Here is a 5,599-nt window from a genome sequence, read left to right as displayed (position 1 = left end):
CCACAGCTTTCGGACCTGCTAACCTGCCTGCTCAGAAAGGCTTTAAATACCCCTGTCACTTAACCTCTGCCTCCCTCTAGGGGTTACATAAAGATGGTGCTGGAAGCAGCAGGATGTTTTTGAATGTGGAAGACATAAGTGCTGAAGAACTGGACAACACATTGAGAGAGGGGTTTACCCTGACTCAGCCAAATGCGGCTTAAGAATAGAACGGAAATATCAGTATAAGGGGAAAGTTCGGGTGGGCACTGTAAATATGATTCACTGAGGATGCCAAAGTAGACATTATATTCCCAACCTGTGGAGGGCAGTAATACGCCTCGCGGCGTCCACACTGCCGGAAATCCAAAAGAAGAAGAAGAAGAAGAAGAAGAAGACTGTTACCCACAATGCAGTTGTGAAAACAACATGGCGGTGTGTTGACTGCGCGGTGGCATTTTGATGCACACTTTTGCATTTCGGGAAGTTTAAACCAAAGATTCGACATCGTTAGTCCCCCCCGCAGGGTACCGGGATCTGGGTTGACACTTTAACAAACAAAGAAAAGTAAAAACGTGTCGTTTCAAAACAGTGTGGTCGTTAAGCAGCAGCAGGACGTTTGTTAGCAGCTCAACCACTGAAACACAGCAGGTAAACTATTCACGTTGTGCTTCATTCGTTTGTCTTTGTTTGACTCGTCTTTTAAGATGGAACATCAATCGTATTTCTCTGCTTGCTTGTAAATGTGCTCATAAACAACCAGTAGTTACCCCAGTAAAAAATAAGGTATTTTCTTCTCCTTTCTCCCTCTGTTTTTGTCACAATCTTGGTTAACTAGTTACTTAGATTATAGGATACTTAATTAGCCTATATTATTACATTGTTACATTTCTCTCAAACGCTACCCACCGTTGACTGTCATTGTAACAATGTAATGCGGAAGTGCTCATTCTATCTCAATGGAATAGTTCCAGCCATTGGAGCAATGTTTGGAACTATCGCCCATAGGTACCCGCTTTGCGGCGAGATCAAAGCGTGTCACCACTCTCTTACTAGATTACTCTGACACAGACTATGCGAGATATTGTCATTGTAGTTCTGCATGCACTTTTTACTCTTTGTACAATAGAAAACAGACGTTCAACAGTACATGCGGTCATTGGCAGTGTAATTAGTGCCCTTAAGAAGTAATGTACACTCACTGGCGAAACGGCTGATCATGCATCAAATTAAATACCTTCACCTTCTCCCACTGAACCCCACCCCCTGGCTCTCCTTGAACACAAAGGCGTTGCATTTGCATGTCTATGGGAGGGTCGCGCCACGTAATGGACATGCCCGTGAATGGCACGTGATGACGTCAACATGGCTTTGCATATTTGCTATAAAGGTTCAAAAGTGCAAACAGTGGTGTGTGTGCTGTGGATTTTTGAGTGGTGCAACCACTCCTATAGACAGCTATCTGGGTCCCTGGGTCTGTCCCTGGCTGGCTAACACGCACACACACACTCTCTTTAATATGATGATTTGGGGTGTTACAGTAGGCTACAGTACAGTAGAGTAGAGGGATCCCTACACGGTCATTTCTCAACCATTTCGGACGCGGGTGGCTCGCCGGAATTGGGCCGGCACCCTGGCCACGTTCCTGGGGGTCTGGATGTTCCGGAGACCCCCACACGGAGTTGCACCACTTACTTCACATGGGTGTGATTTTTTTTAAACTAGCGGAGCTGCATGTGCGACATCATGTCGCACATGCAGCTTAGAGGCTGGTCAATTGGTTATTTTATTTAATGAAACATATGTGTACGTATTGAATGAAAAATATGAATTATGAACCTACAGTGACTAGTCCAGTGTGGTGCCGTGACATTGAGTGATTTGATTGAATTGAAATATGTATTAACAGTTTGCAGAATTACAGTACATTTCAAGCACAAACTCAATACAAAGACTGTTAACTGTGAGTGGACGACCCAATTAAGCTTTTTTTTTAAGTTTACAAGAGGGTCCACCTTGTTCAATTCATCAAAACATTTAGAGACGTACAAATAGACACTTCTATATAGTCAAAGAACAGAACAGGAATTAATCATAAGGGAGACACAAGTCCAGTGGTGCTGCAGAATACTTTAATATTTGGAATGTATCAATGTCACTTCAGTTTAACCACTAAACCCTTTATACTTGGACCACCAAACCTAATATATGGACTCCCAAACCTAAAATAGCCGATCTACAAGCTCACATGTAATATGTAAAATATCAAATTGTCCCTAAGCAGCCATTTTAATTGAGGCAGAAGTGAGCCTTTAGTTTGCTGAGTGAATGTGTGGCATTATTTATTTAGTATTGTCTTTCTCATTTTTGTAGTGCAGATGAATTTGATAGGAAATGTTAAAATATATTGAATTCATTTTGGTTTAAATTGAACTCTAAGGGCAGTATTATGCTTGTCTTAAGTACCAGGTCTTATGACTTAACTTAAGACCTGGAGGCGTGGTCAATGCTGTTTGGCCACTCAGAATAGCCAAATGGCATTGATCACGCCTCCAGGTCTTAAGTTAAGTAATAAGACCTGGTACTTAAGACACGCATAATACTGCCCTAAATGTTAAAACAGCTAAGATGAAGCTGAATGATAACTAAAACATTATTTTCTGTTGGTGATTTCCACAGAGCACCACAGAAGGAGATCTCACACCATCAGGAGAGATGACCTCCAAAAGATATTCAGCACTGGACCAGGGACTGTTTCATGCAAAGCTGCAACCTGTATTAAAGTTGTACAGGATGGGTATGTACTGTTTTATTTATAGCTAGTTAAACATGTGAGCCATGAGCTATTGTACATTTAATCGCTTCCATAGCGACAATCTGCCGAAATCTCTCACGGCCATGTCTATTTTACATCTGGGTGGCTGCACAAACATTGACTGCCAACAACGGCTATTTATATGTATTTATGCAGTTAAGCATTTCCAACGCGTTTCCAACTCTTAACTGCCAAAGACGGTGCTTTACATTCAAAGTTCTTTTCAGTGGTTTACCATAGATGGCGCTCTTCGCTAACGTATTAATGGCTTTAGGTTACTAAGCGACAGATACAACCGGAAATGCAACAGCGTAACTAGACGTCAGTAGGCCCCTACGCAGGCTGGTCAGCGCCAGACACCACCCCCCTCGCGTGGTCTGCATTTTGGTTTATAAACAGCGGGGCACTGTACAGTAGTTGGGATTTGTGAACAGAGCCGCAGAATCCAGTCTGGACTCAGGATAGCCCACTGCACACTAGGGCATTAACGACTTGAGATTTTTCCAAGTCGACTTGTCAGACAGTAAAGTCGAAGTTGAGTCGATTTATCGTTTTGTATGACGGGGGGGGGGGGGGGGTGGGTGGAGGTGTGCGCGCTCAACAGGGGCGGGTGGAGGTGCGCGCAATACGGAGCCTGTCAAACAAAGCACTGCGCACACAGTGGCCTCTCCAATATGGCAAAGCGCCGATTATCAAAACATAAAACTATAATAGTAAATACTAAACAGTGTGTGCGTCGCACACTGGTACACAGACCAGAAAAGAGAACACAACAGGAGAGGGGGCATCATTGGCACACATCGCCAGCAGCAGCAGCGCAGCAGCACAGCGGCCCGAGAAGTACACAATACAAAATATAACATTAACACTAGTGGCAGTCATAGGACATAGGTCTATATATTATCATCCCAGCAGCAGTTTGGCACATCATCAGAATACAATCTGCATTACCTTCCACGTGAACCTTCTCCTCCTCCTTCCCCTCCAACTCGATAACGTTCTCATGTTAGTTTGTTACTTATTTTCTGAGCCATGCAAATAAACAACAACCCGCACCGCACTGACCGGAGACGGAGAGGTTCATATGATGTGCCCCGCGCGTAAAGCTAAACCAGAAACAGGAGTCATTGCGTCAGCACGGATGTAGCCTCGGAAAGCCAGACGTTTTATTTCCAGCATGGAGGTGAGGGGGATATCGTTTGGGGATAAAGTTTGCGCGCTTCTATCTGTTACTTCTCTGACGCAGCGCAGTTCAAACTTCAAATTCAGCCAGTCAATAGTGGGACACCGTGCGCTGAGAGCCACATACACAGCTGCAGTTGGTTTTTAATTAAGGGCGCGTTCTGAACTTCTGAATGCAATGCAAACTAATAGACCAATTATTTGTTTACAAACATTGGGACTGGGCGCACGGGTGACTGTTTCATGTAATCAATTCCCAACAGTGTTGCGCACAGAGAACAGCTGATATACAAGCTCACATCGCATCGCAGATGCGACTGTTGTGAGCGTAGAGGTCTGCGTGCGCGACACCATCGCGGGACGAAGCATAAATTATACTTGATGGGCTGCAGGTGCGCGTGCAAATAGGCTCTGCTGCCGTGTTCATGAGCGCACCTCCCGTTCTTATGACAGCGACTGGAGGTTCTGTTTTGAATTGCTATTATTGTTCAAACACAACAGAAACCAAGGATTGACTTCTGTCCGTGACAATAATCAATGCTACAGTTTGAATTCTGTACGCACGCACACAGAGCAAAAAATATGATATGAGAAACTTTTTTTTTTTTTTTTCAACTTTCGACTCCTCCTAATCTGAATCGACTTGTGTTAATGAAATCGATAAATCGATAAATCGATTTTTTTAGTGAATGCCCTACTGCACACTCTAACTTCTGACTTCCTTCACGTTATTCTCCACCAGAGCTGTTGGGAGGCGAGGCACGTGTGTGCCTATGGTGTGTGGCTGTGTGCTAGCAGCAGCCACCACCAGGCTCTGCCAAACGTTGGTCAACTCAACTGTTATTGCTTCGCTGTCTGTATTTATAATTTTATTTTACCGACAGCACGGTTGGGCGGCCGTGTGTCGCCCCCCCTTCCTTCTGGGCCTGCTTGCTAGTTACGCCCCTGCGGAAATGAACCGGAAGTGAACATCAGCGTTCAGCGTTATCAGATTTATAAATATACATTACGTACATCCACGACAAAAATAAATTATGTATTATTCAAGTTCAGAGGAGTTTCTGGTCTTAGTTAATCCTAAACTCCTCTGGGATTTCAATGGTTTCTTTCCAGACTCGGAGGAGTCCAGACAGCAGGCTCAGATGAATTCTCCAGACCCAGCCAGACCTGTTTCAGTGAAACAGGAGGAACCTGAAGAGCAGCCAGACCTCAGTAAGTCTCTCTTTTCCAGCTTCAAGGTGTTGTTCATTGTCACATAACAGCTGCTGCTGCAACCGAAACGGCTTGTAAATCCACCGATCAGTTCAATAGTTAAAGTCCATTGAAAATTGAATGGTGGTCTCGGGTGAAGTGGAACGATACAGGAAAGGGGTGTTCCAATATGAGTGTTCTAGAAATTTCTCTAACATGGGAGTGGATGGCAGGCCAGTTGTATTCTCACTGGAGACCTAGCCTGTGCACCATTTAATTTAGTATATATGATCCTGTTGGGAGCGGATGATATTGTTACGTCATGTTGTAGTATTCTTTTGTAGTCGACAGGCAGGAACAACGGGGTGGCAACTTCCTTTTCCCTCAAACCGATTTTTCTCAATAAAAGTTCCGTTAGATTGTTCCTGACTT

At 44.2% G+C, this 5,599-nt stretch overlaps 1 long non-coding RNA gene across 1 annotated transcript; it reads left to right on the top strand.

Moving 5' to 3' along the window:
• Positions 1-431: 431 nt before the first annotated feature.
• LOC306916927 lies at positions 432-5,177 on the top strand. The gene is made up of 3 exons (XR_013789056.1): positions 432-630; positions 2,659-2,776; positions 5,090-5,177. It is a non-coding gene; the product is annotated as an uncharacterized lncRNA (long non-coding RNA).
• The last annotated feature ends 422 nt before the right edge of the window (positions 5,178-5,599 follow it).

This window comes from Electrona antarctica (assembly GCF_951216825.1).
Source record: "Electrona antarctica genome assembly, chromosome: 24".
NCBI classification, from domain to species: Eukaryota; Metazoa; Chordata; class Actinopteri; order Myctophiformes; family Myctophidae; genus Electrona; species Electrona antarctica.
The sequence above is the reverse complement of the archived record's forward strand: the minus strand, read 5'-3'. Positions and strand labels throughout refer to the sequence as shown.